Below are 10,151 nucleotides of genomic sequence, written 5' to 3' on the forward strand. Positions count from 1 at the left end.
TGTTTTCACACCCGAAGCGCAGCATCTGCCCGTTTTTGCACCCCATAGTGCAGTGTCCTGGTTTTGTGCCCTGCAGCCCTGGCGCTAACACAAATGAGGGGGTTGGGGACCCCTGATCTATAGAATCAGGCAATACTATATTTTACTTATTTTAATTTTCCATGCAGATACACAAGTTAATCTATGCCAAGAGATGCAATTGCTATTTCTCTCCATCTGGTTCCCCAAAGAGTTAAAAAAAGATAGTGTACTTGACATTAAACATTGTGTGGAACCTGAACTATTTGTCCTACAGACAATCCTCATGTATATTTTATCTGATACATGCATATCAATTATATTTCTTTTATATCAGGCAATCAATTCCACTGGTCTACAAGGAGAAAGCCTAATATATGAAAGTAACTTAGTTTTACCAGAACTGGGTCAGTAATAAAGGAAAATTAAGTCCTGAGTATTCATTGACTCCAGTTTCCAAGATACAGCTTCAGGTCAAAATTGCATCAAAATAATTCAAAATTACAAGGGGAATGTGCGATTATGCTCCATCACTTTTCTGCAAAATGTGATATAGCAATGAGAATGGTGCCACATCAATCATTATAAATTTATCTTTTTATTGATACCAATAACAACTTTCCATTCATTTATTGGTTTTTCATGTAACATTTTCGTGCTTTTTGCATGAAAAACTGACAAGCTGTAACATCAGATTAAACTATAAAGTTTCACTGTTGTAATCTGGAGCCCAGTAGCTCTGCCTTGTCTTAGGCAATTCCAAATACCTGACCAGATCATTTAGTTCACTCAGAGGAATTAGATGCTCAGGAGGAGCATACGGTGGGCTAAAGTTTGGGTCCACTGACATCAACAGCGCCAGATTAGCTCAATTCTGTTCATCATCTTTATCATCATATGAGTCTAGAGAGTAGGATTCTGGTGGATTTGGAATTGGCAAGTCCTCACTATGGGGTACAGGATGCAGTGCGGATGGAATATTTGCATATTCCATGATCCACTTCTTCTTTCCTGAGATCCCTTTTCCAATTGGGGGAACCATGTGAAAAGAGCAGCCACTACTATGATTGGTGGGTTCCTCCACACTATTGGTACTGCAAAAGGCATGGACATTTTCTTCTTGGTTAGCCAATGATGCAGATAAGTTGCACATGTAATGCAACAATAATGAGGGGCTCCTGTGCTTGCTTCAGCAGCACATATACCAAAATTGGACCGATACAGAGAAGATTAGCATGGCCCCTGCACAAGGATGACAAATAAATTTGTGAAGCATTCCATATTTTTTATATTTAAAAATTCCAGGGTGGTTGTCAACAATGGAAGCATTTGTACACCCAAATTTAGTGGACTTTGAAAAAAATTGGGACATATAGAGATATTTTAAACTCTGAGGGGAATTTAAAATCTAAACAAGAAATGGAAAATCAGGGCATCAATTTATCATGGTGGGCACATTTACAAATATAAGCTAGATATGATAAAGAAGTTAAACTGTATGGATTTTATAAGGAACAAACTGTGTTTGATAAGACATTGTTAACTTCTGATGAGCAACTAATTAAAAAGTATAATTTTCTATTAACTTTGAAAATGGAAAGCGAACAAGTTAAAGAAACAATGATAAGATGGGCAAATTTTTTGGGATACAATATAGAATTAAAAAAATGGCAAAATTTAAGGAAAGAAATTACAAATTGACAATGTCAACTTCCTACAAAGAAAAATTATATAAAATGTTTTATAGATGGCACCAGCAAGACTAGCAAAAATGTTTAAAAACATGTCAGATAGACATTGGAAGTGTAAACATAAGTCAGGCACTTATTATCATGTTTGGTGGACATGTGACAAAGTAAAGAGTTATTGGAAAAAGATACATGCTTGGCTAGAAAAGATGTTGGGAGAACATGTAGACTTTAAACCTGAATTTTTTTATCATGTATAATGCCAGAAAAGACTGATAAATAAAGCATATATTTGATTTTGCATGTTATAACAGCGGCAAGAATTATATTTGTGCAATATTGGAAAAATGGAGGAATACCATCAGATGAAGAAATAATTTAAAAAAATACTAGAATGTGCAGAGATGGATAGACTGACTGTGAGATTGAAAGAAAAAGAAGAAATGGAATATTACCAAACTTGGGACTTATTTTATCGATGGCTAGAGGAAAGAATTAGGAATTAAATATGTATTAGCGAATGTAAACTCAGCACGTTTGTTGAAAAATTATTACTAAAATGTATGGGAAAAAAACCAATAAAAACTTGAAAAAAATAATAATAATGAGGGGCCCAACTCTTGTCCTGATCTCCTATTTTGCATTCAAAATATATGCCTTTTTTACCACTGCCATCATACTGCACTTTTGAGACACAAATGTAACCTCACCACAAATGTAGCAGAAGGTATCTGCAGTGTTTACACAGTTTTGTGGCATCTTGGCTTCTGAGGGAAAGCATCACACAACTGTTCCTTGGAAATATTAGGAATAACACTTTCACAAGCCACCAGATGTAACTGTATGATGCGTAGATCTGACCAAGACAAATGTACCTTGCAATAAAAGAACAATAAATTACAGTTAGGTAATAATCTTTAATCTCAAAGTGAAGATAAATGTATACACTTCCATGTTCCACCGTACTTTGTTGAGAGGTTATGAGGCATCATGATCATTACACACCTCCCTCCTTCTTAGGCAAATATGCTCGCCTATGTATAAATTTTTATTGTGAAATATCTTGAAAACTTTAGCCAACCAGCACCTTTGTCACCTGTTTTCTAATTCATCTAATCAAAATACATAAGAATTAACACATTTTATCTCAGAGGTCACTAATTTTACAAAATTTGCAAACCAGTGTTTTCAGTATTAGGAACACACAAAATTTATTTTGGATAGCATGTAGAACCTTATTTTTTTCACCATTGAATTTCATTAAAAAGTAATGAAATTCAGTGGTGAAAAAGTAAGGTTCTACATTTAGGCAAGAAAAACCAAATGTACAGGTATAGTATAGGGGGTACCTTGTTCAATAGTAGTAACTGTGAGAGGGATATCAGAGTCCTAGTGGACAATCATTTAAATATGAGCCAGCAGTGTGCTGCAGCTGCCAAAAAAGCAACACAGTGCTAGGCTGCATTAACAGAGGGATAGAATTAAGATCACGTGAAGTATTAATACCACTTTACAATGACTTGGTAAGGCCACACTTGGAATACTGCATCCAGTTTTGGTTATCATGATGTAAAAAAGATGTTGAGACTCTAGAAAGAGTACAGAGAAGAGCAACAAAGATGATTAGGGGACTGGCGGCTAAAACATAGGAACGGTTGCTGGAATTGGGTATGTCTAGTTTAACGAAAAGAAGGACGAGGGGGGATATGATAGCTGTGTTCCAATATCTCAGGGGCTGCCACAAAGAAGAGGGAGTCAAGCTATTCTTCAAAGCACCTGAAGGCAGGACAAGAAGCAACGGGTGGAAACTAACCAAAGAGAGAAGCAACCTAGAACTAAAGAGAAACTTCCTGACAGTTAGAACAATTAACCAGTGGAACAACCTGCCTCCAGAAGCGGTGAATGCTCCAACACTGGAAGTTTTTAAGAAGAAACTGGACAGCCATTTGTCCTAAATGGTATAGGGTTTCCTGCCTGAACAGGTGGTTGGACTAGATGACCTCCAAGGTCCCTCCCAACTTTATCATCATCATCATCATCATCTAAATTTAATCATGCTTTGAAGAGGTGACCTGAAGCCAGAGCAGTAGATAGCCATTTAACAATTATTGTATTCATGCCCAAATGAACTTCAACTGGGACAATCTAGAAGTATTTCAAAGGAAGAAAGAAGCTGATTTGGATTGACCAGTTTTCTGTTCAATGCTGGGTGAGGACCAAGCATTCAGGGACTGGATGTGGTGCTTGCAAAATATTCTGCAGAAACCTTTGCCTTGGCATATCTTATTGCTTCTTCCAGCTCCCACTCAGAATTGCTCTGATTTAAGCCAACTCATATAGCCTCAAAGTATTTGCTCTCAAAAGGAACTCTTATCTGTGGGGTTGCAATTGACCTTTAATATTAGGCCATTGCTGAGTCTTTTATCAGCAGATGATTTGGATGATGGAGAATCTCCATAGACATTTATCAGCAAATGTTCAGCTGTTTTCAAAAAATACTGTCTATTTTTATTTATTATTGTACTTACACTAAAACTTTTAAAAGAGTATTTCACAATGCTGAAAGCAAATTAGAACATAATCAAAATCTATCGTACCCTGAATCTAAACCAAGAAGTACTGATATAAAATTATTATGAGCCCTCTAAGATTAAAAAAAAATGTTTTCAAGATCTCCCCCTTAACTCATTTTTTTTGATGCACAGCTTCCCATTGCAGTAAAGTCAACCCTATAGTGCAAATCCATATCCAAAGCTGAATTACGTTCGTTAATGTAACATACAAAAAATGACGTATTAAATATGTATTAGATATAATAAATATTCTGATATCATTAAAAAAGGGTTTCATTTTTTTCAGACTAAATCCTATCACCTTTTCTCCTTTCTATGTAATTTATAATGATTTTGTACATTATGTAATGATAAAATTATATGGCTTTAGCTATTTAATTCTTGGTTTAGCTAAATTCCAAATCATGCAGAATAAGTCAAAAGCTATTTCCTGCCTGAGCCTGTTCTAGACTAATTTTTTTGATTTTCCAAAAGCTTTATTCTTTATTCTGTTTCTCCGAACACACAAAAAGAAAAAAATGGTTTAGATAAATATGTTGTACGTTGAGAGGGAGTATTGAATTCAAAGGTTAACAGTTCTGCCCTCAAATTGGAATTATCTTTATAATCTGGCTATCATTGATCCTCATCATGAGGAGATGGAAACCTTGAAAAGTTTTACTTTTACCATTAATTCTACCTCGTTGTTTGGTATCTTTTTTTTTTGTTTGTTTAAAGAAGCAGGCTAAATTAGTTAACTTGTTTCATTTTATGATTTATTTTAGCATGACAATCTTTCAATAAACCCAGGATTTGTCATCTTTCTTCCTTTGCATAAAATATTCAAATAATTGTATAAATTATTCCTTCAGGTTAAATACAAGGCTGTATTTCATATTTAATGGTATTTTGTTATTTCAGAGGCATATTTGGATATCATTAATTGCAGTGCAAATCCTATATTGGTGAAATGGGATGGATTTAGCATGACCATCCATCTCTTCTAAAGTTCATTAGCTTTGATTAAGGAAAAAATAGTACATGTCTACATAGCAGTCTTCTAGTAGTTGAGGGGCTGTCACACAGAACAAGGGGTTCGCCTATTCTCCAAAGTAGTTGAAGGCAGGGCAAGGAGTAATGGGTGGAAGATCATTAAAGAGAGATCCAATCTAGAACTAAGGAGAAATTTCCTGACAGTGAGAACAATTAATCAGTAGAACAGCTTACCACCAGAAGTTGTGGGTGCTCCATCATTGGAGGTATTCAAGGACAACCAGCACACGGTTGGACTAGAAGATCTCCAAGGTTGTTTCCAACCTCTCTAAAAAATTAGTCCTAGAATGCTCCTTTTGTAACATACATTTCTATTGTTCTATAACTAATCCCCAGCATACTTCAAGGACAGGGAAACTAAACTAGGATTTGGGAAGGAGCCCAGTGCAGTCTCATTATATTTAAAGTCTATTATTTGCCTAAATTAACCATATGCTGATTCTTTATTTTCAAAAATTGTATCTCAACTATCTTGCCTCAGTTGTCATTTCATGTTTCAGAAACATGAAAAGTCTTTGATTAAAGAATATGAGGTTATGTCTGCCCTATTAGCAGTGAATTTATATCCAAATAGAAGATCTTTCTGAAGATCTCTTAGATAGCATGTCAAGCAGCATTGTTAGTAGGATCTCTCTGAGATCTTTCTGAGTTATTGTCTTTATGGTTCTTTTGAACTTTATTATGGGTGTTAATTAAATGCACATTGTAGGATTTTAGAGTAACATTGGGAGCTTGGCAATGACAGGAGCAGGCAGTTAAAATGTTTTAAATGAAATAAACAAATATGCATAATTTTCAACACTTATTTGTTAGCCCTTGCAAATACTAGTTTTTAAGAGATATTAAAAATAAATAAATCCCATACTGGTGAAATTTAAAACACCTTAATTACTCTTACAATGTGCTGGGCAGATCAGCTTGGCATTTAGCCAGGACATTCCAAGACTCTTGAGTAGCATAATCTAATTAATTGCAAAAAAAAAAAAAAAGAAGAAGAAGAAGAAGAAGAAGAAGAAGAAGAAGAAGAAGAAGAAGAAGAAGAAGAAGAAGAAGAAGAAGAAGAAGAAGAAGAAAAGAGAAAAGAGAAGTGCAGGCCATAAACCTGAAGTAATCTGAAACACGGTGAGCCCTGCCAGCTGGCATTTGTCTTTTCTCTCCTTTGCATTATAAATTCACTGACATTTAGATAGGACTTAAAATCTCCTTCCTCGGTAGTAGCCTGTATTATGTTACATAGTGTTCAGTTCAGATATTTTTAATGAACTAATTACATGTTGGTTAATAATAGATTGTTGCTTTAGTAGACAACTGCTGAACATATTTCCAAAGGAACTACTGTAATAGGCTAGAACATTTCAAGAATGTTTGGGAACAGATTTCAACCATGAAAGCAATATGCTTAGCCTTTAATAAGATATAAATAAACTAAAAGAGACTCTCCATTACTCTCACCTATATAAATATCCGCCGCAGAGGGCCTATCCCCTGTTTTTAAAAAATCTGCTTCAACATTCAGGTGTTTGAACAATTTGTGCATAGCTTTAATAGATATATCCACCAACAAGGCACAGTTTAAGAGTAAGGCCCTTAAAACATAGTTTTGTCAACTAGCTTGGGAATCCCATGATAAAGCCTGCTAGATGGTTCTAAGACAGTTAATGGAATGCACTCTCCAAATGATTTGCTGCTATTTTGCTTTTTATTTGATGTACCTTTAATTCAGATGGGTTGTTTTAATGGTATTCATGTACTTTTGATTACTATTATATATGCTGCCCAGAGTCACTATATGAGATGGGTGGCTATATAAATGTCATTAAATAAATGAATAAATAAACAATATTCCTGATTTGACTAAGTATAGACTAAATATAATGTGGATTGTGAGGTGCATAGACTGAAAAATAGTATTCACTGATTATAATTTTATATTCTTCTGTTTGTCATGTCCGTGAGGCCCAGAAGGGTGGCACAGCTCCATTTGATCACTGGCACCCATTTAGCACTGCCCACAGAGCATGTGTAGCTGAAGGAATGCTATGGACATGGGTGACTTTTGCATCTCCCTCTTGGTCATGTTCTCATCACACCGCTAAATAAATAATAATTGATTATACTTAAAGAATTAATCTTTTCCTAGTCACTATTAGACAGATTTTAGAAGCTATAAATAATAACAAAAAAAGCTTCTTTCAAGATATAAAAAACAAGAAAAAAATAAAGGAAATGATTGGTCCATTAGTGGGTGAAAGTGGCAAGAAGGTGACAAGCAATAGGGAGAAAATAGAACTATTTAACTCGTTTTTTGCATCTGTCTTTACACAAAGGGAAAAAACAGACCAACCTATCAAAAATAGTGCCATAAAAAACAGAATAGAAACACAAGTTAAGATAGGCAAGAAAATGGTAAGTGAGCACCTGTCCAGCCTAGATGAGTTCAAATGACCAGAACCAGATGGGTTACACCCCACGATTCTCAAGGAACTGGCAGATGTGATCTCAGAACCACTGAACTATATTTTTCAAAGATCCTGGAGCACCGGGGAACTACAAGAGGACTGGAAAAGAGCTGATTTGTTCCCATCTTCAAAAAAGGAAAAAAAATGGATCCAGGAAATTACATACCTATTAGCCTGACCTTAATATCTGGGAAGATTCTGGAAAAGATAATCAAATAATGAATCAGTGAACACCTAGAGGCAAACAAAGTTATTACTAAAAGCCAACATGGGTTTGTCAAAAACAGATCATGCCAGACAAATCTTATTGCATTCTTTGACCAAGTGACAAAATTAGTGGATCAGAGGAATGCTGTGGATATAATTTACTTGGACTTCAGTAAGGCATTTGATAAAGTAGATCACAACCTACTACTCAATAAGATAGAAAAATGTGGGTTAGACAGCATCACCACCAGATGGATTCGTAGCTGGCTGACCGGCCCTACTCAGCATGTGGTCCTCAATGGAACTGCATCTACATGGATGGAAGTGTGTAATGGGGTGCCCCAGGACTCTCTTCTGCACCCAGTGCTCTTCAACATCTTCATCAATGATTTGGATGAGGGGATAGATGGGGAACTCATCAAATTTACCGATGACACCAAGCTGGCTGGAATAGCCAACACTCCAGAAGATAGGCTTAAGATACAGGAGGATCTGGACAGACTTGAACACTGGGCGCTATCTAACAAAATGAAATTCAATGGTGAAAAAAAGTAAGGTTCTACATTTAGGCAAGAAAAACTAAATGTACAGGTATAGTATAGGAGGTACCTTGCTCAGTAGTAGTAACTGTGAGAGGGATCTCGGAATCCTAGTGGACAATCACCTAAATATGAGCCAGCAGTGTGCTGCAGCTGCCAAAAAGGCCAACACAGTGCTGGGCTGCATTAACAGAGGGATAGAATCAAGATCACATGAAGTATTTTTTTTTATTGAATTTTTTCAGAAATTTTACAGATAAACATCCACCCCCCCCTCCCAAACCACTCCACCCTCCCCCCCCAACTTCCCAGAACTGAATATAGGATTATTTAACAAATTTTAAAAATAACGTTTACAATTTATAAGATAATTAATAATAATAATAAAAATCGTAATCATAATATATATAATAATAATATACATAACATAAGCTTTAAAGTGAATAATATATACTAAAAAAAAAAGAAAAAAAAGAGGAAAAAAGGAAAAAGAAAAGAGAGAGAGAAAGAAAAAAAGAAAAAGGTAGACGAAAAATAAAACATATATAAAAAAGTATATGAATAATAATACATAAAGCGTAAAAAAAAGAAGAAAGAAAGAAAAAAAAACAATCATTACAAGTTATAGAAAAGCTAAATAATATTTTTCCATATCCAAATTATGTTGTATAAAATTTATCCATTTTTCCCATACCGCAAAAAATTTCTCTTGAGATTGCTCCTTTAAAAAAGCCGAAATCTTTGCCATTTCTGCCAAATACGAAACTTTATAAAACCACTCTTGTAAAGTAGGCAAGGATTCCTTCTTCCAATATTGTCCTATTAACAGCCTAGCGGCTGTAATCAAATTTAACATCAATATAACCTCCTTAGCATCACAATCAATAACGATACCTAATAAAAATAATTGCGGAGTAAATTTTATCCTCTTTCTAAAAATTCTTTGAATATTCCACCATATCTTAATCCAAAAAGCTTTTATATGCTTACACGTCCATCAGATATGATAATAAGTAGCATCCAAGTATCCACATCTCCAGCATTTCGGCTGTAAATTAGGGTACATAATGGACATTTTCTTTGGATCAAGGTGCCATCTATAAAACATCTTATAAAAATTCTCTCTTAAATTTTGCGCTTGTGTGAATTTAACATTTCTTATCCAAATAAGTTCCCAAGTATCCATTGAAATCGATTCACCAATATTCTGTGCCCATTTAATCATACAATCTTTAACTAATTCAGATTCTGAATCCAATTCCACTAAAACCCCATAAACTCTCTTTATATGGGTTGGCCTTTGATCTCTTACTTGTTTTAGAAGAATTTCATCTTCTCTGAGCCAGCCCATTTTACAATCCATCTTCCATCTATCCACTATTTGTCTATATTGGAACCATGAATAAATTAGATTTTCATGTGTTAATTCTTCCAAAGATTTTAACTGCCAGTCTTGGCCATCCCATCTAAGTAACTGTGCATAAGAGACCATATCCATATTAACCCCTTTCCTTATGCCTTCTATGGCATGCCGAGGTATAGCCCATAATGGTATTTTAAAATCACATTTATAATACTTCCTCCACACTCTAAGCAAAGAGATTCTTATAATATGAGACTTAAAAACCCAATCCA

At 35.0% G+C, this 10,151-nt stretch overlaps 1 non-coding gene across 1 annotated transcript; it reads left to right on the forward strand.

Moving 5' to 3' along the window:
• The first annotated feature begins 1,198 nt into the window (after positions 1-1,198).
• On the forward strand, positions 1,199-1,305 carry LOC120297458. The gene has a single exon (XR_005553804.1). It is a non-coding gene; the product is annotated as a U6 spliceosomal RNA (small nuclear RNA).
• Positions 1,306-10,151: the final 8,846 nt, after the last annotated feature.

Source organism: Crotalus tigris, unplaced genomic scaffold (assembly GCF_016545835.1).
Source record: "Crotalus tigris isolate CLP2741 ecotype Arizona unplaced genomic scaffold, ASM1654583v1 scf7180000023619.200622, whole genome shotgun sequence".
NCBI classification, from domain to species: domain Eukaryota; kingdom Metazoa; phylum Chordata; class Lepidosauria; order Squamata; family Viperidae; genus Crotalus; species Crotalus tigris.